At 36.9% G+C, this 27,573-nt stretch overlaps 1 pseudogene; it reads right to left on the reverse strand.

The window, feature by feature from the left end:
* Positions 1-27,144, reverse strand: LOC119819894 (annotated as a pseudogene).
* Between the last annotated feature and the right edge of the window lie 429 nt (positions 27,145-27,573).

Consider the following 27,573-nt stretch of genomic DNA (forward strand, 5'->3'; position numbering starts at 1 on the left):
CTAGTTGAATTTGGATTTGGAGAAATCCATCTCTGGGTGCTGAGCCACGAACTTCTTCAGGATTTCCTGTTTCTTCTGCCCATCGGAGGTGGGCAAGCCCATGGACTCCTCCCTTTGCTCATACATCACTCATCACTTTCTCCACCATGCTGCGAGTCTCACTGTCCAGGTCCGACAGCTTGGAGTTCTCAGGGTTAATCTTGGTATTGATTTCGGGGTCACTGGTAACCAAGCGGTTCCACCATGCCATCTTATTGACCTTCTCCAGCTGCACCGTCACCACTTCGCCGTCCTCAATGAGCCATGAGCTCTCCGCCACCTTTACTTCATTGTACAGTTCTCCATCAATGATCGGTGGCTGTCATTTGAGGCCCACCCGGAGGTGTCGCCGCTGAATGTCCACCACCACGTCCTTCCCCTTCAAGCCGGAAGCTGACCTGGAAGGGCACTGCCAGATCTAGTTCCGACAGGGTCTGGGTCCAGCGGTAGTTGGGCAGGTCAGCTCCATTGCCTAGGTTGGGCTTCAGCTTCCCTTTGTCCTTCTCATCTTCCTCCTCGTCCTCCTCTTCAGCATCCTGCTTCCCTGGTGAGTCAGGACTGCCATTCTTGAGCTGGACCTCATGATTCTGGGCATCCTTTTTCTGGTCAGTCTCCAGCTGCAGTCTCTCTGCTTCCTCATCACTCAGCTCCTTGATCTGCTGCCCCAGGGTCTCTGCCTTGGCCTCCTTGCCCAGCCTGGCTGCCCGCTCTGCCTTCTCCTGATGCTCAGTCTCCTGCCGAGCTCGTTTCTCTCTCCGGGCCTTCTGTGCCAGCTGGTTGTGGTAGTTAAATGTCTGTGTGATGAGCTTCTCTGCCATCCCCTCTTCTCCTCCAATGAAAAAGTCTGTTTTGCGTCGAAGAAAGCTGAAGAAGGTGTTCACAAGCTCCTGCACGCTGTCCTCGTGCTGCTGCGCCATGGCCAGCAGCTTGCCGTTGGAGCTCTCCTCCTTTTGCTCCCCGTGCGCTCCAAGGTCTGCACTGGCGCTCCGCGATGCCTGCACTCTGCATGGTTCCCATTGCTCTGGGTATTGTCATTATGAAGACAGATATTTATATAAGGAGACTGTGGTTCTTAGGAGTGAACACAGAAAAGCCAAATGAAGTCATATTTTCTCCAAAGAGTGAACACACACAACATGAAATAAATTAAAGATGATTCCTAGGTATCTGTGTTATGAGGTGGGATATGAACACTAGTTTACTGATTTCAGATAATCCTTGATGTCATGTTTTCAAAATTATTTATATAAACAACAAAAGAAACCACTGAGCAAAAACATGTTCAATTGTATATCCTGATTAATAATTAATTAATTTGTAAAAATAGAAAAATATAGAATGATACGAGAACAAAGGCACTATTTCTATACCACCCCTTTCTGGAATAAACACAGTTTTTATATAATTTCTGACTTTTTGGCCTGCTCTTGGGACTCTCCTCTTCCTATCAGGATGCCGTATCCAGCCTAGACATGAGGACTTTCATCTTGTCATATTGTATATTGTGTTGTCCTTGTTGGCTTCCATCTTTTGGTGACCTGTTCTTTTCTGAAGAGGAAATGGAGGGGAAGTGGATCTGGGGAAACAGGGAGGTAGAGTGATGAGCTAGCAGAAGTGGAGGGAGAGGAAAATGTGCTTGGAATATATTGCATGACAGAAGAATCTTCTTTCAATCATTAAAAAAAGAAAGAAATCACTAAATGCAAAACAGAAGTCCTAAATATTTAATTCTATCAAACCCCTCTCATGAAATCGACTGCTATAACTTCTTGATATATAAATGCATTGCTTATGCTTGCTGTGTGTTTATTTATATACATATACCTCTAGTAATACTCATATTGACATTATATGCATTTAAACATGGGCTTACAGATCTTAAGGTTAAAATGCTAAAAAAATGATGTCCTAATGAAAAAAATTATGATGATTGTAAATATAACTTCCTGTGTAATAGTTCAAAAACAAAGAAACATAATCAATTTTAAAAACTTAGCAAATGTGTTACATTAAATATATTTCTGAAGATTTTTGTTCTTTTTAAAATATATTAATAAATAAAACTTTGCCAGGTGGTGGTGGTGGATGCCTTTAATCCTAGCACTTAGTTGGTAGGGGCAGGCAGATCTCTGTGAGTTCAAAGCCATCCTGGTACAGAGCAGTTTCCAGGACAGACTCCAAAGCTCCAGAGAAACCCTGTCTTGAAAGTAAACAAAACAAACAAACAAAAAGCTCCTGAATCCCAGCCAAAGTCTCAATTGATGGTGGAAGAAGTGCAGGGTAAAATGAGACACAATGCAGTGCTGTAAAGGAAACATGAGAGACCAGAGTATCTGGTTGGAACAACCTGCTGTTAAGTGTGACACTTGTCGTTTAGTGGTTAGGCCTGGCCACTGGCTACTTCAATCATTAAGAGTCTTGTTTTTCTTGAGGTTTGGAAGCCTTTGTTTTGAGAAACTTCCCTAATCCCTATATGGGAAGGATAGTAGATGCTCACACAAAGTCAGGATCAGTGCCCATCAGTGTTGATATCTGGGTAAAGGTGACACACTCAAAATGTTTTAAAATTTCTCAGCGGAAATTAAGGTAAACATCAGAAACTTCTTCTTGTGACCTTAAGCAAATGTGAAAAAAGGGAGTTTCCCTCCTCTACTATCCATCAAATGCTAGTATCTCCTCCATCCACGCTGGCTTGGGCTGTTTTGGTCTTCTGCAGGTTTTATTACGCAGTCACAAGTGCTGTGAATTCATGTGTGTAAAAGCCATGTCATGGGAAGCAAGTTCTCTTTTATTTCGCATGTATAGTTCCTTTGGGTTTGTATGTTTTGGCTCCTCTTCCTTGGTTATCTTTGCGCCTTGCAGTATGGAATGTGATAAATGTCCCAGTTTGCAGCAAGAACTTCTCAGTCTCTTATTATCTACATGTGGAGCAGATGTGAGTCTCTGGGTCAATCACCATCACCACGGTGATTTCCCACACCATTGGAGATATCTGCCAGACTGCCATGGAGGAGTCCATCATTTAACATGTAGTAGAAGTAGGCTTGTCAACACATCTCAGTTCAGCGAGCATGTCGCAGAAGAGAATCCCAACCACACTGCAACTGTAAGCAGTGAGTGTCTACTTCATTTAAGAATAGATACTCATGCAACAAATATATGCACTTGCTGGTCAGAAAGCCTGTTTTATATCTCCCAAACTGCTACTGGGTGAAATATGCACCAGCAATCCTGAAACAATCTAGGATGTTGTTTACCTAGTTTGGCCTTGGGTGTCTCAGGAGACCGTCCTTTTGATATTTAGGATTTTATTAAATCCATTAACCTATATTCAGATTGGGAATATTAGGAAAGGGGAAATATTTGTTTCATTCTGTTAATATGAAATATTAATTTGTTATAATGAATGCAGATCGTCTTTTGAAGGCCTGCCCCTATGGCATTTTGCTTGGCTTCACACGTTTCTAAGATTACAAAGCACAGCTCACAAGGTACAACAGAACTGTGTGTTGTTGGCTTGCCAGTGCCAATGTCCTGTCAAATGCTGAGGCAGCGGCATAGAGAAAAAGATCATATAGTTTTTTCCCCCCAAAGTAAATTAGTTAAATGCAAAGCTACTGAGTGAGTAGACTAACAGGAATTGCTTTCGCAACCAAACAGATGTGTGGTCCCCAGTAAAAGGGCTGCAGCTCTGTCTCCGGAAACTTCACACCTGAGGATGCATGCATTGCTGTCCACAACAGCTGCCGCCTCCCATCATTTATCCATCACTTTAGCTTTGTGCTTGATTCTCCATTCAATAAATCTTGTCTCCCTGATTTTGGCACTCTCATTTCTCCCCATGTAAACAATTTCACAGGTTGAAAGTTCCTATTTACTATCAAAATAGCTGTATTAAACAATGACAAAAGTTTAATCTTGTTCTTTAAAATAAACCATTTTATTTGCTTTTGCTTTTGAAATTTATTATATCGAGAAAGAAGTATATGTCTTTAAAGGCTGAGTTAAAAGTAATTGATGATCTGTTTACCAGAGCTGCAGTTTGGATGAAGCTATTATCGGGCCCCAAATGGAAGCTTAAGCATTAAAGCCACAGCAGAACTGAAAAAGAAAAGAAAGCAAAGCAAAGAAACCTTTTCTCTCTCACTTCAGAATCTTGGATGGAACTATGTGAACCTACTCTCATGAATGATGGAAAAACTGGGATGCAGAGGGCAAGTCTTGTTACAAGAAAGATGGGAAGTTAAAATAACTTGTAAGTGCAGAAATGCAGTGCTTAAAAGGTTTCTCATGAAAATGTGAAGTGCCCTGTGCTCTGGGTCACTCTGTTCCCTCTAATGTATCTTTTAGTTACTAAGACAAGGGATGAATTGTTTCTGGAACATACACCTACTTACAAAAACATAATTGAACGGAAAAAAATGAATTTTTCGTTGATCCTCAAAGAATGCTAATACAGAAAGATTTCTAAATCACAGTCTCACACTTTAAAAACAAACTCCTCAGAGTAGAATCAACATTCCAGTGCCAGAGAAATGGGTGGGTCCTTTTAACCAGTGTTCTCATGATTCTTAACAAGAGACAGTTCCATATTAAATAGTGCCCTGACCATGAACTAGCTAGACCTCAAGGAGAACAATGGAAAAATTTGCAAATTTGCACTAGAATTAAATTATCTTCTCAGATCTTCATTTCTTTGATTTGGTTGTTGTGATTATATTTCTATTAATACAATCTATCAATAGAAATAAAAACAAGAAACCATGGATGAATTATTTTTATTACATTAAAGAATTAATTTTTAATTAATTGGTTAGACTTTTCCCTTGTTTGTCTCCATCTTCTCTTCTATTTAGGTTTTTTTTTTTTTCAGACCTGGAGCTAAGTATACTTTTTCCAAGGCAGCCAGCTCCATTCTGGATGAGAAATACAAAGAGGAAGTACTGGAATAGAGAAGTTCAGTATCTTCTAGTACTGACGTCCAGTGATGGAAAGGACTTCTTGCTGTTGGATTTAATCTGTGATGACATGTTGACCGAGCTTTCTGTCCTGCCTAGTTTCTGCAATCATTAAGTCCCAAAGAAAATCACCCAGAGGTCTACATTAGTTATAAAGTGATTGGTCCATTAGCTCAAGCTTCTTATTAACTCTTAGAACTTACATTAGCCCATTATTTTTATCTATGTTAGCCACATGACTCAGTACCTTTTTCAGTGGCATAGTCACATCTTGCTTCTTCTGTGCCTGGACAGGAGTGCAAAGGGAACATCCCTTTTTCCAGAATTCTCCTGTTCTCATTGACTCTACTTCCTGTCTGGTTGTCCTGTCTATACTTCCTGCTTGGCTATTGGCTAATCAGTGTTTATTTAAAACATAATTGACAGAATATAGAAAATTGTCCTGCACCAATGACAGGGGCATTTACACGTCTAATAAACCTTAGGAAGGTAACAGTAATGCAAACCTCATGAAAAGACTGTTTGTGTGTGTGTGTGTGTGTGTGTGTGTGTGTGTGTGTGTGTACACAAGGGGTAGTTGTAGCAATTGCCTGGACCTAGGTGTTAGGACTCAGAATAAGATAAGGAGCATGTAAACATTGAGGGTGTTTTCAAGGCATTGTGATGTCTTAAAGAGTGAGAAAAGTGCCCCTATAGAGTGATTTAGGATGTGGTAATACTTAATGCTAGCTGATTTTTGTGAATTGGGTTGCAAGTTCAGATGCAATTGTTAACACAGAGCTTAAATATACATCAAGGGTTACAGAAGTAAATAGTAGTATAGAGATGAATCTTTATTCTCTTTGAAAACATGCCATATATTTCTATCTATCATATAACAAATAACTATAGACTTATTTAAACAATACACATTTGTCACAGTTCTGGAATCTAGAATGCCAGGCCAGGAAACTAGTAAATTTATGTTTGAGAAAGAGGTGAGAGAGAGAGAGAGAGAGAAAATGAAAACACCCCTGCCTCCTTTTTATCAGGACATTAATATATAATGTTATTAGCTTTCCATTTCCATCAAAAATACCCAAGATACTAAGACCCGAGACACTTAATATATAAGTGGACAAGAAAAAGTTGATTTAGAGATCTTTATCCATGACTAAAAGACATTCTGCTGAGCTATACTACCTCAAGGTCTGTCTGTACAATTTAGCAACATGTTAATGTGTAGACCTTTTAAAAAAACTGAATATCCAAACTAATCATGGACTCCAGCCATATGAAACAATAGCTCATCCTAAATAATCCTCTCAATTTTATTATACTTATTTTATTATAAATGCAATGAGGGAGAATGTAAATATCCAGGTAATTGTAGTCTACAGCTTTATTTACTTAATACAATAATCTATGATCATTGAAAAGGGCATGGATAATTGACATTTCAAAGGGAGTGAGCACACCATTTTCCTAGGTTTTGATATCTAAAAAACAGTAGCATGTATGAAGTCCTAGACCTCCTCACAGGAGTAGCTGCTTTCATTCAGAAGTGAAAAATACAAAATAAATCTAAAATATTTCAGAATTTAAAATATTCTCATGGAAGAATGTGTCTTGGTCAAGAGAGCATAGGAAACAGCTCATGGTGGCTGCCACTGATAAGCTCTGGAATGAATTATTCATTGGAACAAATAACTGTAATAACATTAGCATCCATGGACTAAACAGAATACTCTGAATAATAAATAAATTGATAATTAAATAACTTTGTTGAACATTAGTATATTTGCATACTGTCAAATTATTGCTGCATAAATGCCTATTAATTATAAATTTTGGAAGAACAACATTCAGTTGGCACTACTGACACATGGGCCTTTATTCATAAGCCTTGAAGACAACTCAAGCCCAAGAGTCATGAATTGAAGAAAATATCAGCTTCAAACACAGTTCTTACATGAATTGAGACTTAAATAAGACTGAGCCAAAACAGCACACAGACCCCAAATGAGATGGATGCACTGACATAAGTATTCTGTGATAAAAAATTCCCAGGTCAGAAAGGACAAAGACACCTGGAAAGTAATTCTCTGTAAACAGACTAAAGCAGTTTGACAAAAGGATGGAGAAATGGCTCAGCAGTTAAAAGCTTCTGCTTTCTGTTTTGTTTTGTTTGTTTGTTTGTTTGTTTTGGTTTGGTTTTCTGAGTCAGGGTTTTGCTGTAGCTTTGGAGACTGTTCTGGAACTAGCTCTTGTAGACCAGGCTGGCCTCGAACTCACAGAGATCCTCTAGTTGCTGGGATTAAAGGCATGCATTACCATTACCCAACTTGGGCTGCTTTTCTAAAAGATGTACATGGCAGATAACAACTGCCTTAACTACAGCTCTAGGCTATACAATCCTCTTCTTAGCTTCCACAGGCACTACACACATGCGGTGCACAAACATATATGAAGGTAAAACATCTATGCACAAAAAATAAAAATAAATCTATACAGAAAAAGATATTTGACAATAAATAGTAAGGATAATTCCAGTAGATTTGTAGTCTAGAGAGGCTTTTTTGGGCAATTAATAAAACTGAGATGATGGATAGAGATGTGCACACATTAGATGACAGTAGTGGACTATACCAATTGGCTTTATTAGGGATAAACAACCTGAACCTTGACTGATGGGGAGATATTAGAATGAATTGACAGGTAAATGTCACAGCTATAATCTGAATTGGCTCACAACTCACAGTGCTAATACCAAACTTTCTCCTGGCCAAGGAAAACTCACTTTCATATTTTAGGGTTTTGGTGGTTAAATGAACCCTAGCCACAGGTTCCAGAACAGTATACTTCATTTAAATTAGCTGATTAGTAAATATTAGTCCTATCAACCAAATAACTTTCAACACAATCTTGATTAGTGTTTTTTTTCCCCAAATTGGATGACCTAGCTTAACCATTAAAACACATACAATTAATATTATTAAAAAACAGTGCTATTCTGGTTTCTACAGGAGTTGTGTGAATATGTAGTGTGACATGTGTTCGTAAATATAAATCAAAGGATTTGAGAGTGCTTGGCAACATGTCAGCATCTCAAACACATATGTTTGAGGAAAATTGACTAGATATTCTCTGGGTGTCTAGGTGTAAACATGCTGTTTCTTCATATTTAAGAAAATAGAGGTTGAAAAGTTTAGATGTACTTTTATCTTGAAGTTAAGAACTTAAAATGAGGAAAATAAAATAAAATACATATGTGCCTGCCTTCAATTTTTTACTGAAAATGCTTATATATGTGTGTATGTGTGTATATAATATATAATTATATTAATTGGATTACAATTTTGTCTCCTTCTATCACTCCCAGTTCTTCTCCATCTTCCTTTCAATCAGGATCCATCCATTTTGAATGATAATTTAATAAGATATATAAAACAAATGTACTAGATTTGATCAAAAATGGCAGGAAAAGAGAAGGAGCAAAGGCAACAAGAAACAGACATAGAATAAAAGATCCACTGGCTCTCACACTCAGTAATACCATAAAAATACAAAACTGGATATCATGATATACACACAAAGAACCTGTAGGTTAAAAAAGAGCAAAAAAGGTACACAAAGAAAGACAAAAAATAAATATAAAGAAAAAGTTTAACAGAACATTGTGAGAAAAATAACCTCCTTATTACCTTTGAGTTCATTTTTTATAGACCATAGACTGCTGGATATAGGGCCTTTCCAGAAGAGAAGTGTGTTTCCACAGTAAGAGCTCCTTGGCAAAAACTAAATTTTTATTTGCAAGGCCTTATGAATTGGAGATTGTTTTTGTTTAGGGTTTGGAACATGTATACACTCCTCCTTACAGTTCTAGGGTCCCATATGAGAATATAAGTGTTTTCCACTTTATCCATTAGTCCTTATTCTAGAGTTAATGTTTATAGTTTAAGAGGTATAAAAACTTTTCTGAACCTCATTCAGCATAGCTATTTGGTGCTAGTCAACTAAATGCTAGTGTAACAAGATCCTTATGTTCCTAATTTATCAAGATAAATGCTTACTTTTAACTTTTGGTTTTCATCGTTCAGTCCACTATCTGTGGGTCTTATTACTTTGGAACTAATTCCATAGATTTCCGGGGGTGGAGAGGTGCAATGGATGACCATATTGAGGAATGCCTGGGTCAACCATGTGATCCCCTCATGTACAGGAAGTAAGAAAGTGGAAGAAGCCAAAGTTCTATAATTCTCTTAAACTCATGACATGTGTGATTTAAGTATCTTCTGGAAAGCCTGTAGTGATCCTTCCAGTTCCCAGTACTTCTTAAGAAAGATAATTCTGAGGTATGTTCTTTAATATGGAAGAAATGGGTGTCAAAATTTGAATTATCACATAATCCTCCCAGCTGCTTCTTTCTTGCTTTTGGTCTAGGTCTCCTAGCACTCTGGATGTTGTACAGAAGAATCTTTGCAATATGGTTTTCTTGACTTAATTTGCTATTTATGCTTCTATTTACCCAATACAAGCACATGCTTATTTTATCAAATCCCCCAGCTCTGTTCTATTGGCTCTGGTCCCTGGTCTCTGGTGGCAGAGAAAAGATAAATATCAGAATTATTGAAGAAAGAAAATAGATTTTCTTAACATCATGTTTAACATCTTATGTGTTCCATAATAGTTTCCTCTGAGATTCAACCATTCCACTCTTCTGGGAAGCTACTTAAGCAGGAAGGCAAATAATTAAAAATAGCTTCAGGAAGTCCCTGAAAATGATCAGATTCACTAATCCCCTCCTTCCCAGAATAAACAGGTAAAATGGCAAAGAAGATGGTCAGATAAGCTGAGTTATAAAAAAGACTCTGAGACCAGATCAGCTGACTAGAAGGAACAGAAATCAGTCAAGTTATCCTAAAAAGATTTAGAGCAACTGAGGCACATGAATAGACAGTCTTCAACCTATTGAACTGTCTTTAGACTGTGCACTGTGCTCCAGGTTTATGGCTTTTGTGAGTTGCCATATGTGCTAGGGTTTTGTTGATATTGCTGTCTTTGAATCATCTCTGCTCCTGTAAGTAAACCCTTACTCATATGATTGTAAGTAATCCCAACCCAATCCATTGTTTACCAAACTGAACTTTGGTGGTATCCATACTTTGGTCTGTGGTAGGCTCCTTAACTGTGGAGAGTAGACAAGTCACCCAGGAAATGTTTTGTTACACAGCGCTGTCTTCTGTGATAGGCTGTTCTCAAAGGTAATACTCTGGATTATTTAATTATTTTTATGGTTTCTCTTTACTGGAAGCAATCACTTTACACCCATCCTTTGAACTCTTGTCTAAGGATGCTCCCTTGACTTTGCTTCTCAGATGATTTCCTCCCCAGCCTTGTTCTGAAGGAGTTCTACTGCATCTCCAGGCAGCTTTGGTACTCTTGAAGGCTTCAGAATAATTATTTGTTTCTCATTTTCCCTTTCTCTCTACTTCATCCCTCTGCTGTACTTTTTTTGTTAATTATAACTGAAGCAAGTGACAATTATTCTACCAAAGAAAGCTGTTTGATTCATACTCTTGGGTGACTGTCCATCTGAAATGAAATATAAGCGTTGATTAGCTCCCCAATTCCACAGGACCCAAAACTACCTGTGCAGTCTATCCCAAGGAAATGAAAGGAGGATCATAAGCATGTCACTTCTGTGTCCTAGGCAGAGAAGGAAAGACAACGGTAAGGTTAATAACTTCAGACTAAGTTCTCCCATCAAACTCTGCTTCCCAAGCTATTATTCTTTGGAACTTGTATGCCATTGATTGATTAAGGATTGTAATGATAAATACTGATTGACAACTTGATGAAATGTTGAATCATCACAGCTACAGTACTCTGAGTGTGCCTGTGGTAAATTATCTTCATCCTATTTGTTTAAGTTGAAAGATCTGTTTTCTGTGTGAAGCACCACCATTTCCATGGTTGAGATTTTGAACTATATAAATAGAAAAAGTGAACTTAACAAGAGTGTACAGTTCATCTCTGGCTCTTGACTAGAGATAAAAGTTGACATCTTCCTTCAATCTCCTGCCACTGTGACTTCCCTGTCATGATGTTCTGAAACTCTAAGGTAAATATATTTTTCCCATGAAGTTACTTTTTGTCAATGTATTTTGTCACAGGAATAGGAAAGATACCCAAACATGATGCATTTTTTAAAGTAAAAGACAAATCACCTTCAGAGTATTGTTTTTCTCTACACACATTATTAAAATTTTCCAAACTTCATATGTGTCTCTCCCCAAATCTTTCCAAGTACTTGGTAAATTTGTCTTTCTAGTGCCACTCTGTGTGGCAGATTCTGTCATTTCTTCTGACTGACAGATTATAAAGTTTTTTAATTATTACGAAGGCAGAAAAATATGATGGGATTGTGAAGAATCACCTAGATTATATCAGACATTGCAATAGTTATAGGTATAGGTTTCTTTTGATTGATCTTACCTTTAAGTCTATTTTGTTAGATATTAGGATAGCTACAACAGCTTGTTTCTTAGGTCCGTTTGATTGGATTTTTTTCAACCCTTTAATCTGAAGCAATGTCTGTGTTTGACACTGAGATGTTTTTCTTGTATGCAGCAGAAGGATGGATTCTTTTTTTGTATTCAACCTTTTAGTCTGTGTCTTTTTATAGTTGAGTTGAGTCCATTTGTAGTAAGGTATATTAATGACAAGTGATTGCTATCTCCTGTTAATAGCTTTCAGAATCTCTGTAATGACAATTGGGGTAGTCAGCAGTCTGATCACAAGAGATGGCCAGTTCAGGCTACACATCAAAAAAATAACCAGAGTAAAGTAACCCAGACCCAGAAAGATAAACATGGTATGTACTCACTCATAAGTGGATATTAGTTGAAAAGGACAACATATTTTTATGTTACTGTAAAACTGTTAATAATTTTCAGGTATAATATAGTGATTATGAGATTCTGAGCTGCAGAGACTCACAAAAAACATTAGGCCAAGTTTGGGGAATCTTGCTGAAGAGAGGGTGGAAGGATTATAGGAGCCAGAGGGCTCAAGGATATCACAAGAAAACCCACAGAAGCAACTAAGCTGCCTCATAGGAGCACGCAGTATGAACTAACTACCAAGGAGTTTCAAAGGGACTGTCCTGAGCCCTCTACATATGTGACAGAGTGTCACTTAGTCTACTTGTGGGAATGGGGGCAGGGGCTGTTCCTAAAGCCTCGCCTGGCTGCTGGGAACCTATTCTTCCTACGGGATTTCCTTGCCCAGATTTAATACAGGGAAGTGTTAGTCATACAGCAACTTGATATGACATGCATGTTGATATCCATGGGAGGCCTTCCCCTTTCTGAATAGAACCAAAGGCTGAGCAGATCAAGGGGGAGGGCAAGGGGAGGAAGGAAGAAATGCGAGGAGAGAACAGAGAAAAAAAATGTGGTCAGGATGTTAAATAAGTAAATTAATTATATAAAAAAGATACCAAAGCAAAATTTCTTATGTGAGTTCTTAAAATATATCTTCCTTTACTTTTTATGTGGGGATTTACTAGAAACATTTCTGTGAATCTAAGGTAACCTTGGAATAAGTCTACTCTCTTAGAGCTTTATTCTCCTTGGATATTTATTTGGGGCCTTAATATTTCATTCTGCTGTGAATTTTAGTTGCCATCCTATTCTTTATAACCAGCTTTTCACTGTTTAATATCAATTCTTAATTTGCCTTTAAACCTGGCAAGTTTTTGAATGGATACGATAGAGGATGAGCTTCAGTTTCCCTTATTAATCTCCCTTGCTTTGACTGAATTCCTTTCAGAAACAACAGAGCCAAGAGTGAGGCCAGTCAAGCTCAAATGTAATTGTTATCTGTGGGAAGAAGATGTGCTCAAATACATGCCAAAACCAAGTTCTTTGTAGTCTTTGGGTGATGAGCCTGTAGAAATATGGGCAGGAAGCCCTTGCTTAACCAAAACAAGTTGTTGAAGAAATGATCTTCATGCTGGTTTTTTTTTTTTTTAAGTAAGAGTTTTTTTTTTTTCTTATATTACTGCTTACCTACAAAGGAAATTTAGTGATAGAGATACATGCTATCTTTTTTTTTTTATTTTGGTGCAGAATTAATGCCTTTAAAGATAAAACTCATGCTATTGGAATAAGTAAGACGGCTGGATCATTGTTCAGTCTATCCTCAAATATCAAACCATATCAGGATTATATGAAACATTACCAGTTTTACTGAAGACATAACTTCATGTTTTTAATAGAAACCATATTTTTAATATAAATGAATAAAACATGTCACATAAAAACTAAGCCTTGTAAACCACACAGCTCATATGTAATATACAATTAAGTTACTTATCAAGGATAGCAAAAAGCAACCAGTTATTTCATGTTTACCTGAGCTTTTACCATGTTTTGTCATATAAACTTTTTCCAGTCCTTCACAAATATTATTTCCTTTGAGATGAAATAGTGTGTTGATATTTTATTTGTGATAAAAAGCTTGCTTGAAAGCCGGGCGGTGGTGGCGCACGCCTTTCATCCCAGCACTCGGGAGGCAGAGGCAGGCAGATCTCTGTGAGTTCGAGGCCAGCCTGGTCTACAAGAGCTAGTTCCAGGACAGGCTCCAAAGCCACAGAGAAACCCTGTCTCGAAAAATCAAAAAAAAAAAAAAAAAAAAAAAAAAAAAAAAAAAAAAAAGCTTGCTTGAAGATCAGAGTGTGTAACTAGGCCACTAGTTAGCCATAGAACCATAGAGGCCAGGCAGTGGTGGCACACAACTTTAATCTCAACACTTAAGGCAGAGGCAGTCAGATCTCTGTTAGTTCAAGACCACCCTGCATTACACAAGATTGATTCAGTCAATTAAAGCTCCCACTTTTAATTCCAGTTCTTGGGAGTCTTGCGTCTTTAATTACGGTGCTAGGAAGGTAGAGGCAGGACGGGATATGGCTAGGCAGAGTGGAATATAAAGCATACCAAGCAGGAAGAGACAAGAGCTCAAGGCATTCAATCTGAGGACTTGTAGACACAGGATACTCCATTAGGTCTGAGGATTTTGTCAAGGTAAGAACTAGTGGCGAGTTTCTCCATTCTGTTTTTGTTGTTGTTGTTGCTGTTTTTTGTTTATGATCTTTCAGCTTTCACCCCCTAATATCTTGACTCAAGAGTTTTATTATTAAGACCTATTAGAAATTGTGCTACATATAAAGGAATTCATTCTTCAGAGGCATAAAATTCAAGAAAGTTTTCTTGAGTTGCAGTTGGCAGATACCTTTGGGGGAAACTGGGTGATTGTCCTTTGTTTATGGCTAGAGTCCATTAATGAGTGAGTACATTTCATATTCATCTGCAAGGGGTTGGTCCACCCACTGAGACAGTGTGCCTGTTCTAATGGGAGCTCACCAAATCCAGTTGGACTGGGACTGAATGAGTATGCGATCAAACCGGACTCTCTGAATGTGGCTGAAAATGGGGGCTGACTGAGAAGCCATTGATAAAGCACCGGACTTGTTTCTACTGCATGGACTGGCTTTTTGGGACCGTAGTCTGTTTGTCTATTTGGATGCAAAGCTTCCTAAGCCTGGAAGGGGGGGGGGGGGCTTGAACTTCCCACAGGGCAGGGTTCCCTGCCCTCTCTTAAAGAGGGAGGAGAAGGCAGGAGGGGAAGTGGGGGAGCGGGAGGAAGTGTAATTTTTTTTAATGGAAAAATAAATAAAGAAAGAAAGAAAGAAAACTGGGTGATTTAAGAGCTTTCTGAGACTTTATGAAAACAAAACAAAATGGAACAAAAAGATGGCTTGGTGGAATTTCTTCCAACTTACTATAAATTTATCTTTAGAAATCATTATCTATCTTTCCAGAAACCTTTCATTTTAGTAATTCATATTATTATAATCCCATGCCAGGTAACAGTATAAGGAGTGGATTCCTGTTACTGAATCCTTGTGCTGGGTACATCATTTCTGATATTACATTTGGTGACAGTGATCTGTGGGAAGATTAGCAACTTAAAAAGTGTGAAAGTCAATGTCAGATCAAAACCCATCACAGATACAACTCTTTGAAAATATAAGATTTTATTCCACAGTTATATTTCCTTTAGTTCTATCCTTATTTCAATGTATGTATTTTATAAAATTCTAAAATGACCCAATTAAGACACTTTGAACTCTGATTTGAATCATAGTTCACATTTTCTAAGTTAATGAGGTTATCACTGTCCTTATTAATTAGGTGGTATTAAACATATACAAAGTTTAAAAATAAAAATTTATTTAGGAAATAATGAGACAAATGAAAGGGATTTATCTATTTTTTCTATTTTTTCTCTTTTATTATTATTATTAATTAAAAATTTCCACCTCCTCCCATTTCCCTCCCACTCCCTCCACTTCCCCTCCCCCTCGCTCTCCAGTCTTAAGAGAAGTCAGGGTGCCCTGTCCTGTGGATAGTCCAAGGCCCTCCCCCTCCATCCAGGTGGAGGAAAGTGTGCATCCAAACAGATTAGGCTCCCAAAAAGCCAATACATGCAGTAGAATCCAAATCTGGTGTCATTATCATTGGCTTCTCAGTCTGCCCTCATTGTCAGGCACATTCAGAGAGTCCGATTTGATCACATGCTCGTTCAGTCCCATTCCAGCTGGCCTTGGTGAGCTTCCATTAGATCAGTCCCACCATCTCCGAGGGTGGACGCACCCCTCACTGGCCTGATTTCTTGCTCATGTTCTCCTTCCTTCTGCTCTTCATCTGGGCCTTGGGAGCTCTGTCCAGTGTTCCAATGTGGGTCTCTGTCTCTATCTCCTACCTTGCCAGATGAAGGTTCTTTATCAATGGCTTCTCAATAAGCCCCCATTTCAGCCACATATAGAGAGTCCCATTTGGTTACATGCTTATTCAGTCCCCCAACCAGCTGGATTTGGTGAGCTCCCATTAGAACAGGCACACTGTTTCAGTGGGTGGACCAACCTCTCGTGGTCCAGACTTCCTTGCTCGTCTTCTCCCTCCTTCTGCTCTTCAATTGAACCTTGGGAGCTCAGTCTGTTGCTCTGATGAGGGACTTTGTCTCTATCTCCATCCATTGCCCGACGAAGATTCTATGGTGATATTCGAGATAATCATCAGTGTGTTAGTTGGGCAAGGCCAATTCAGGCACCCTCTACTCTGCTGCCCAAGGACCTAGCTGTGGACATCCCCATGGACACCTGGAATTCCCTATAGAACCAAGTCTCATGGAAACCCTAAAATGACTCCCTTAATGTAGATAACTTCTTCCCTGCTCCTATATCTGCCCTTCCCCCATCTTCACCCTTCCACTTTCCCAAGTTCTCTCCAGTCTTTCCCTTCTCCCTCCTCTCTCCCCATCTCCCCTTCCCCCAAGCCCACCCCCATTCTTACCCTTCCTCAACCCCATGCTCCCAACTTTTGCCCAACAATCTTGTTTTCTTCCAATTTCCAAGAGGATCTATATGTTTTTCTTTGGGTTCACCTTTTTATTTGGCTTCTCTAGGCTTAATGTCCTTCGTTTATGGCTAGAGTCCACTAATGAGTGGGTACATTCCATATTCATCTTTTTGGGTTTGGTTTATCTCACTCAGGATAGTGTTTTCTATTTCCATCCATTTGCACGCAAAATTCAAAATGTCATTATTTTTTCCCGCTGAGTAGTACTCTAATGTGTATATATTCCACACATTTTTTATCCATTCTTCCACTGAGGGGCATCTAGGTTGTTTCCAGGATCTGGCGATCACAAATAATGCTGCTATGAACATAGTTGAACATATGATTGGGCATCTCTTGGGTATATTCCCAAGAGTGGTATTGCTGGATCCTGAGGTAGATTGATTCTCAATTTCCTGAGAAACCGCCACACTGATTTCCAAAGTGGTTGCACAAGTTTGCATTCCCACCAGCAATGGAAGAGTGTTCCCATTGCTCCACATCCTCTCCAGTATAGGCTACCATTGGTGTTTTTTGATTTTAGCCATTCTGACAGGTGTAAGATGGAATCTCAAAGTTGTTTTGATTTGCATTTCCCTGATCGCTAAGGAGGTTGAGCATGTCCTTAAGTGTCTTCTTTTGGCCATTTGAACTTCTTCTGTTGAGAATTCTCTGTTCAGTTCAGTGCCCCATTTTTTAATTGGGTTAATTAGCATTTTAAAGTCAAGTTTCTTAAGTTCTTTATATATTTTGGAGATCAGACCTCTGTCTGTTGTGGGGTTGGTGAAGATCTTCTCCCAGTCAGTAGGTTGCCTTTTTGTCTTAATGACATATAAAGTTGATTATTGTTCTCTCAAGGTCTGTGAAGAATTTTTTTGGGATTTTGATGGGAATTGCATTGGATCTATAGATTGTTTTTGGTAGAATTGCCATTTTTACTATGTTGATCCTCCCAATTCAAGAGCATATGAGATCCTTCCATTTTCTGGTGTCCCCTTCAATTTCTTTCTTCAAAGCCTTAAAGTTCTTGTCGAATAGATCTTTCACTTCCTTGGTTCGTGTAACCCCAAGATACTTTATGCTATTTGTGGCTATCGTGAAAGGTGAAGTTTCTCTGATTACCCTCTTTGCTTCTCTATCCTTTGTATATAGAAGGGCTACTGATTTTTTTTTTAGTTGATCTTGTATCCTGTCACATCACTGAAGGTGTTTATCAGCTATAGGAGTTCTTTGGAAGAGTTTTTGGGGTCACTGATGTACATAATCATATCATCTGCAAATAATGGGGATTTATCTTCCTAAAGTTATTTATCAAAAGTTTAGGTAATATGAGAAATTTTTCAAAGAAAAATACATTTAACTACAGTTAAATTCTTTTTTAAAAGTATTATTTTTCTATATATGCCTTATAAGCCTGTTTATATTTATTTTTTGTTTATGAATGAATAAATAAAGCTTGCAGAAACTGAATGGCAAAAAATAATGAAAGTGTAACATCTTTGCCTTTGGCTGGTATCTGTCAGAGGGAGTCTGTGATTCAAGATGGTTTTCATTGTTGTTGGTGTTGTCTTAATACTTTTGAAGATCTCTTGTCTCTTAAGATTCTACAGTCTTTCTACAATGATCACTATAGCCATATTTCTTAGTGAAGCTGTAACTTCTACATTCAGGAGATTTTCTCCAGTCATGACACCAAGTTTGTAAGGCTCAAATGCAGGCAAGATAAAGATTAGCTCTACTAAATAGTCTAGGTTGGTGTATTATCTATAACTGTTCTCATCACAGAAGGGGTTGGAAAACTATCACATTGAGAAGTTTGTGCTATGATGATGACATTTGTAAAACTTGTGGTTAGTCATACTGAAAATCATGAAGGATAGTGATTTCTAGAATGAAAACTTTAGCATCAGCATGCAATGTCCCTTCTCTAGTCATAGAAGGGAGCTATTTCTTGATCAATCATGGAGATGTTTGTCCTGAGTTATTGTCTAGTAATTCATTTCTCGGTTCCAGTAGAAGCATAAATAATCTCTTATTGCTTATTTGTGATTTTTTTAATCACAGATTGAGTAGATTTATCTTAATGCCCAAAATACAATATTGTACCTACAATTTTAATTTTGGACTGACCTGGTAGCAAATGGAAGGTGGCCAAAGTTTTCCAGAGTGTGACCAAGAGATGAATCTATCAAAAGTAGAAACTGCAGAAGGCAAGAGACAATGGAGACCTCAAAGAAAACTGTGACTCTCAGTTCATCAAAATGTTTCTAAAAACCAACAGAGAGTTAAATTCAAAGGCTCTTCATACCCAAACTCAGCATGTTGGCATCCAGGCAAACATGAGAGCAATAAACATTTGATCTCTCCACCCTGATGTATTTTTCTCTAGCTCTTAAAAGTTGGATCAATATGACTCTGGTACTCAGTGGCTGGAGCTATAAGTCCTTGCATTTGTGAAGCTAAGCCATAAACAGTTGACATTAAAGAGCTCATAGACACCAACTCCAAGGGAGATTTCCATTGCCTGTTTATGATACCCATCACAAAAAGCAGAAGAATACCCACTTGGCAGTCTGTAAGGAGAAGGTTTACAAGTGTATTACCCTGCAAAGAGGAAATAATCATAGCAAGAAAGATTTAAGTCTGTGACCATTGATTGACTAGCCCACTGCAACTCAGAAACTTAGATGATCTTTTGATTTTTCTTATAGAAAGGGATATGAATGACAAATAGAGATACTTTTAAGATCTATATCAAATGTGTTAGTGGGCTTTAGAATGCTTAAAAATTCAGGTGTCTGAATATAAAGTTCTTTGTGTTCGTATAGTGTACAGTAAATTTGCCACAATTAAAGGAATGGAGAACAATGATGTGTGACACAAGCTTGCTCAAACCTATTGACAAACCTTGTCTTCATTTAATATTTGTTTAATTACTGAATGCTTAAAGATGGAAACAAGATACACATGTCATTTCTTTGGTGGGTTTGGACTGGCTGGTTGGTTTTACAAAATGACTCCCCCCCTCCCCCCGCACAGCAGAATAAAACTTGTGTAAAGGGACTTTAATTGCTAGTCTTATTTTTATGTCTTTATTTCCTTAAGATCAATTGTTAAGGATAGAAAGAAAGAAAACTTTGCTGTTGTTTTATTTTCTAGGCTCTAAAAAAAGCATTTGACTTTTACACAAATGTCATTATCAGGTTGTTAAAATTCATAATTGAAGCACTACTTGACTTTGTCATTGCAAGCATGCATTTCTATTTGTTTATTTATAAGTAGTTGTTCATTTGAGGAAGTCTATATCCTGTGGAGTAACTGCAGGTGCTTAATTGCTTGCCTGTTAGTGAACTATTACAACAGTGAAACTCTGTGGTAATATATAGAGAAAATGCTATAAATAGAAATAGCTTTTAAGTAATGTTTCACAACCCTATTTTGTAATCAATTTCCCTTTAATCTTAAATAAATTTACTCTATATAATGACTTTAGGGGGTGGAAGAGGTAATGAAAAGAACAGTATGGATCTGCACCATTTTACATTCCATTTTAGGTTTAAAAAACATTTAGAATTCAAGACTGTGCCAACACAAAATATGGCTCATATACAAATGTATTAATTTGAGATAAATCCAGTGAGTTCCAGAAGAAAGCAAGCTATAAAATCAGGAATGAGTTTCCGCTTATGAAAGATATTTTCTTTTCTAGTGTCTTTGGTGGAGAAAAAACTCAGTAGCTCTTTGTTGCTAATTATTTGTGTGTGTACATAATGTACATAGTATGCATGTTCATATGTGCAGATAAAGATGTAGTATCAGTACACATCATGTGAAGGCTAAAGTCCAAGTAGGATGTCTTCCTCAATCACTCTCTAATTACTTTTTTTTTTTTATGAGAAAGGGTTTTTGTTTGAACACTGCAGGGCAAATATTTAAAATCCAGAGACAGATATTGGGATTCAACCCCCAAATCAGAAAAACAAAACAGTCAAGCCTCTAAGGAAGCCTTATGTCTACCAAGGCTAGGCAATCACAGACTAAGCAGGCTAAGAAAACTGGGCCTCTCTCTGCTCCCATTTTATATTCCCTCTAGTCTTGGTATAAAAGACATGACTCCCTAGTACTGGGATTAAAAGTGTGAGCCACCACCACCTGAGTTTTTTCATCATTGATCTTGTGTAGCCCAGGGTGTCTTTGAACTCTCAGAAATCCATCTGCCACTCTCTCCCAAATGCTGAGATTAAATTTGCGTGCCACTGCTGCCTGACTTCTAGTAGTTTAGCTTTGCCTTTCTGATCTTTAGGTACGCTTTATTTATTAAAACATAAATAAAATGTTATTCTATTTCCCCTTTTTGTCTAAAATAAAAAAGGCTATAACTAATTTTAGAAAATGATATTCAGTAAGTATAATAACTAAAAAGTAATATATGCAGGCAATAAGTATATCAATAATGTCTAATTCATTTGCATTTGACAAATTCAGAGAAAATATTTCCTTTCTATCCTTTCTTGGTAAGCCCTAAGTCTTGTTCCTAATATACTTTTTATTATAATTTGTTTTCTGCATCAGGTTAACCTGGAAAATTATAACTATAACTAGTCTTCAACTCCCTCAGAGACGAAAGAAGGAAATAATATTAACTGAGTAAGCAGGAAATGCGAGCAAGCAATTTACAGAAATGAGAGAAATGACAGAAACAGCTGGATGCCTGGTGTTAGAGAGCACAATATTATAAAGTGAATGCACAGCTACCAGACCAAAAGGCATATGGACAGGAAGGGTATATGTCCACATCCACATCCACATGGAGTGACCTGTTTTGCAGAGCTACAAGAACACTTGTCTTTTGGGTAGTCAATGTCAGATGTGTAAAAACCTTGTGAAGCCAATATTCTCCCTTCAAAATGGAATTCATTCACAAAATACCTCAGAAGCATAATTTCTCATGCATGGGCAATAGAGTGACATTTCCATTCCCCCACAGCATGAGGCCTTAAAGCGATAATATTCACTCTTTGTTCTAACAGTGAAATGTACATAGAGTCAACCATGCAAAATAACCTGCTAACAGACCACATAAAAATTCCTAAAGAAGACAGGCACTGAGTAAGAAAGTAGTATGCCCCACCCTTACCATGCAACAGCACCTGGGTGTGGGTAATGCCCAAGTTCAGGGACATTTAGTAACTTTATCTAATCATTTGGAATGTCAAGTACTTTCCCTTGGATGCTGTCGTTTTCCTGGGGTGTGTCATCTGTTCTGGAGTGCTGCTTTGTCCACCTGCACTTTTTGTTACTTTGATATGAATATTATCATTGTCTTTGTCTTTTTGTCTTTGCATATAGAATTTCCCAACTATGTCTGTAAAAGCAGGCAAACAAACCAAAAGAAAAAAAAAAAAACTTGTGGCCTTCACCACTTATTTTTCTTCTTCCTCTTTTTGCTCAAAGGAACCAGGACTAGGTAGATCTTGCATACCTGAGTTCATTTATTTTGTTTTACCCTCACATCCAATTAGCCAGGTTTTCACCTACCACAGTGATTCCTTCTGGACCCTTAAAGCCTAAACTCACTTAACCCCAAAATAAACTTTGATAGCCTGGACAGTCACTTGAAGTTCCTCTGCAACATTGGAGCATTCATCTTTAGCCTATAGGCCTAGCATTTACAGTCAAGTTTTCTGTGAAACAGGATATTCTAAAAAGCTATTCCTTCTAGTCTCTATAACGTTCAGTGTCACTTTCTTTTGGGTCCTGCTTGTCCAATTAGGACATAATACTTTCAGCAGTCAGTAAGGGCATTTTTTTTTTTTTTTTTTTTTTTTTTTTTTTTTTTTTTTTTTTTTTTTTTTTTTTGCTCAATGCTTTACTTTTGCCACAAAGAATATAAACTCCATGTGGACTTTCTTTGAAGTAGATTGGTGCTGCCAAGAGCAGAAATGTCTCACTGTCACAAAAGAGAAGAACCTGGTTATTAAAATATCTTAAATTGTATATTCTGTAGATCTCTGAAGTGTTTAAAGATGATCTGTCTACCTAATATATATCATTGTTTGACCTTGAAATCATGCCTAATGTGCTTACAAGTTTAATTAGGTGATTAACTACTAACCTGCTTTCCTTATTACCCTAAACTTTTGATAACAGTAATTTTCAAGGACTAAAAGTTTATATTATATTGTTAAATGAATTATATAGGTACAATAACTTGAACAAGATTAGAAATGTATGTCTAGTATGTTCTAACAAAATTAATTTCAAATTTGTATCAGTATACAAAATTTGTATACAATATACGAAAGTCCAATCCAATGTAAAATATTTAAAACTAGTAGTTGCTTTTTAAAAGTAGATTCAGTAATCTACCTTTTTTATTTTATCATGTTAATTGTTATAATTCAGCCACAATATGGCTGACACTTTTGGGTTCCAGGGCCATGCATGTGTGGACAAGCCCTCAGGCATGATCCACATGCAGCATGGTTGCATCACCTACATCTGACATAACAGTGTGAGCCCTTGCAAGCATACATGAGCTCTATCATCTGTATATGATGTAAACATGGCATCCCCCTTGCACATGGGCTAGGCAGCCCTTAAAAGCTGAACGTGCCATCTTCAGCTCTCTCTCTATCTCTCTACACACTGACATTCACCAGGCCTGTACACCCACCCTCTACCCCAATAAACTCCTATGGGGTTTGCTGAGTGTTCTGGGTTTCCTTCTCACGCATGTCAGGTAATTTCATCTATATCCTACTTTCTATTTTTCATTTTAAAGTAGATTCAATAACCTACCTTTTTATCCTATCATATCCATATCCTTCCTATTTTTTCTTTTTATCATCTCAGATACCTCAAAATTATTCTGAGCAGTTTGTAGTTGAAAGCTGATCCCAAGGGGATGTTTTTCAGCTTAGTGGTGTTATCATAGACATGGATGAGTCATTATTGTGGGGTCCCATCCCCCTTATGGAGATGTCAAAGGTCACTGTTAGACATTCTTATAGTTCACTGTAGAAAACTGATAGAAACTAAACCTGAAATCATCTTCAGGAAGGTAGATAAAATCTTTTCTAGAATTGGTTAGTACTCTATATGATCACTAATATGACAAAAAGTTTAATATGTATATATTTTAAGCTTATATATACATATACATATATATATATATTATAATCCTTATCCCTTATAAAAAGCTATCGAAGTCTCAATATAAAACCAAAGGATTATGATATTAGTTGTAATAAAACATTGCTTAATTGTTTGTTTTTTTCTCTCTTCTGATATGAGACAGATATTTTGAATTTTACTTTAATAAGCATTCTTTGGATTAGAAAAGGAGAGAGCCACACTCCAACCCCAGAACCAGCTTTAATCTTTAATTGGACAGGGACTACAGAAAGACCATTTTCATTATATTTCTGTGAGAACAGCAGAAACAATAATTTGGGAAGATTTATAAAATTTTACCCTGTTGGGTATGTGATATAAAATGGTCAATTTAATCATTTTCTTGAGACATTTTTTTTCTAGATGATTTGTTCTTTTTCTTCAGATGTCTTATTTGTCCTGTAGTTTTCAGATTCCTTAGCTGGATAACTTTATTCTCACCAAAAGACAGAAACAAAGTCCTTCCCCAAGCCTCATTTTGGGAAGATTCCCTTTTGGCAAGTTATAACTGATCAAATGAAAAGCACTTGTTACTTTTATAGGTTAGTTCAAATTAAAGGGCCATGATGTTTGGTGAACTATCATCTCTCCTAATTAAAAATTTGTTCTTGTTGAAATTGAATCCTTATCAACTTAAATGGTATCCATGCTTTTTTCTCCTGTAGAAAGAAAAGCAAAATGCCTTCTCCCATGTAACATGTGTTCTGGTTTCTGTCTTGAGGTCAATACCTCTTTAAAGTATATAGGCTGACTTAATTCCTAGTTTGTTTTTTTTTTTTTTCTATTCACTGTCTCTTTGTAGCTAGGAAATGTCTTCTAGCAATCTTTCAAAGTCATTAAGAGTCTGCAATCAATCTCACCTTTTCTGATCTAATTTTCTGTAACCATATTTTACAACCTAAATAATTAATAGAATCTCCTCTTTGTATTTTTTCAGGTGCTTTTTGTATTCCCCAAAATGTAAAATTTTCTCTACTTCTTCAAGCATTCTTTCTAAAGAATCTATATTTGAATCAGTTAACAATATGTTGTTCATGTAATAGATTGATGAAATTCTATACATATCATTTCCAATGGCTGACTTACAAAATATGGCACACAATGTGGTTATTTAACATTCCCTGTGGAAGAAACTTCCATTGCTATCTTTTAACAGACTGAGAATTATTGTAAGTAGAAAATGTGAAGACAAATTTTTCTGTCTTTTTCTTGCAAAGGTATAGTGAAGACACAATCTTTTAAATCGATAACTATAAGAGTGTCCATCCTTTAGGCAATAGAGAAGAAAAAGGAATACCAGAGAGTCCCTTGACTGAATCACCTTATTAACAGCTCTTCACTCTGTTACCATTCTCCATTTCCAGATTTTTTTAAATACAGATACAGTAAATTTCCAAGAACTGGTTGATTCTTTAATATGCTGAGCATCTAGTTGCTTCTATATCAGATGTTCTAATCTGCAGTTTCTCTATTGCTAAAGGACATTGCTTAACCCATACAGGTTTATCTGTCAACCATTTTAAAGGTAGAGCTGTTGGTGCCTTTGGAATATTAGCAACTGTTGTACCCTGTTCTTGTATAACCTGAGTGGTTAGTGACTGCTCTATATAAAAACCTTCTAATATTTTCCGCAGAATCATATGTTAATTTATGGTTTGTTTTTTGTGATTGGGGGAATGTTAATCTGACTATTGCATTGTTGTAAAAAACCACATCTCCAAAAATTCATTGCTATGTTAGCTACATATGGTTTAGTACTCTTTGTCCTTCTGCCCCTCTACATTTGAACCATCATGCACCTTGCTTTACCAGAGGTAAAGTACTGATACCTAAAAACTAAACATTTAAATCCTGAAGAAGACAGTTTGGATACCAAGATTTTGATTGAGTTATTGTTACATCTGCACCTGTGTCTAATAGACCGTCAATGACAACATCATTTATTTGTGTTTTTAATCTTGGTCTTTGTTCATTTGTTCATTAAATGGCTCTCCATTTAATTCTTCTGTCAAGGTTTAATCTGTTTTATGAGATTTTTCTTAGGCTTCTATCTTGGCACTTATATTAATCAACTTTTTAGTGATAATGATGACAATGCTTGCTATTGACATATTTAATTGTTCCATTTTCAAAATGTCTAGCATATTAAAGTTTGCCAAAATATTCACTTTATGGTTTTTCCTAATTTTTTATACATTAAAATACAATTGAAATGTCACTTCATTTCCTCTTCTGGTTTAAAATAAGAAAGAAGACTATAACTAATATAAGAAAACTATATACAATAAGTACAATGACTATATACAATATAGTGGATACTGTTCTATTATCCACAGTAGTATGGTTTCTTACAATAGACTATAAGTTCTTTAATTGCTCTTGAAAATAGTTTTCCAGACCTTTTTGCCACAATTATAATTGCCATTTTTTCTCAAACCTCTGGAAATCACCTCTACTATCAATATATCATCATGTACATGAGATTCTATATTGTCTCTTAGATCAATTCCTCCAAAGGTAATAATCTTGCATTTAATATTCTAATTATACTTTTGTATAGAGAATGGACATTCTCAAAACTGGTATCATTCTATTTACTGCTGAAGTCAGTCTTTGTAAGAAATCTATGAAGGCTTGCTTTGGGCCCTGCATACCTTTAGCAAATGACTCAAATTTTTTCCTATTTCTCCAATTATGTCCCAAGCATTCAAAGCTGCTGCAAGCATAAATGCAGCATATACTACCTGTCTTTCTGTACTAGGATAGTTTCCTTTTCCAATAATTTGATTTGGGGAGATTTCCCTATGTCTACTTTTACTCCATTATTTAATAATCTTAACCTCTTCTTTGAACCAGGTACTCCTTTGTTATTGTATACCAGTCTCTAAACTTCCATCAACCAAATCTTTCCAGTCATTAGGAATAATTATATTACAAACTGACCACAAGTTTAACATTTGCTTCACAAAAGGTGAATGCATGGCATATGAGACTATTGTTTTTTTGAATTTCCTTAAATCTAATAATGAAATAGGTGTCCAGTTAGCTGTAACAGAGCCTCTCCCATTTGATAATTCCTGACAGGTTACTGGATATATTAAGGTTGGTTGTCTGAAAACCTTAGGCTGTTTCTCTCTATTCTTATAAAGCAAGGGTGAAATTGGCTCTCCATTTAATTCTTCTGTCAAGGTTTAATCTGTTTTATGAGATTTTTCTTAGGCTTCTATCTTGGCACTTATATTAATCAACTTTTTAGTGATAATGATGACAATGCTTGCTATTGACATATTTAATTGTTCCATTTTCAAAATGTCTAGCATATTATCTTACATATACCCAAATCCCTCTATTATAATGGCTTTATTTATTAAAATATAAATAAAATATCACTATAGAACATGTTGCTTACTGTTTGACTAAACTTGCTAAACAACATGATCGAGAGATACCCCTGTGTCGGTCCCTTCCATTCTTTTCAATTCATCCTGTCTTTCCACTGCCACCTTCTCCTTTGTCCAAACAGACATTGCACCTGTATGCCTCAATTTTTACTTTTAGCTGTATACATGAAATCTGAATTCAGTTCCTCCTACTTGGCAACTTTACCCATTGAACTAACTCCCCAGCCTGAACACAACTCTTACAAATGACAATGTCATACTCCCTAAATGATGCACATGCTAATAAATTTTATTCATTTTCCTCTATAATATGTATTTGGGCAATTAATATAAACAGAGTTAGCTGTATAACACAAGATCAAGAATATACTATTTACCCCTCATTTACCTACTTTTTATTTATTTATTATTTATTTATTAATTTATTTATGTCCTTTATTTTACATCCCAACTACAGTTTTCCCTCTCTCCTTCCTCCAATTCCCTCTGCCCTGACCTCCTTTCTGGTGCCTCCAATTCACTCCTCCTTTGCATGAGAAAAGTGGTGGCTTCCCA

The sequence above is a fragment of the Arvicola amphibius genome, chromosome 7 (assembly GCF_903992535.2).
Source record: "Arvicola amphibius chromosome 7, mArvAmp1.2, whole genome shotgun sequence".
Taxonomy (NCBI): Eukaryota; Metazoa; Chordata; class Mammalia; order Rodentia; family Cricetidae; genus Arvicola; species Arvicola amphibius.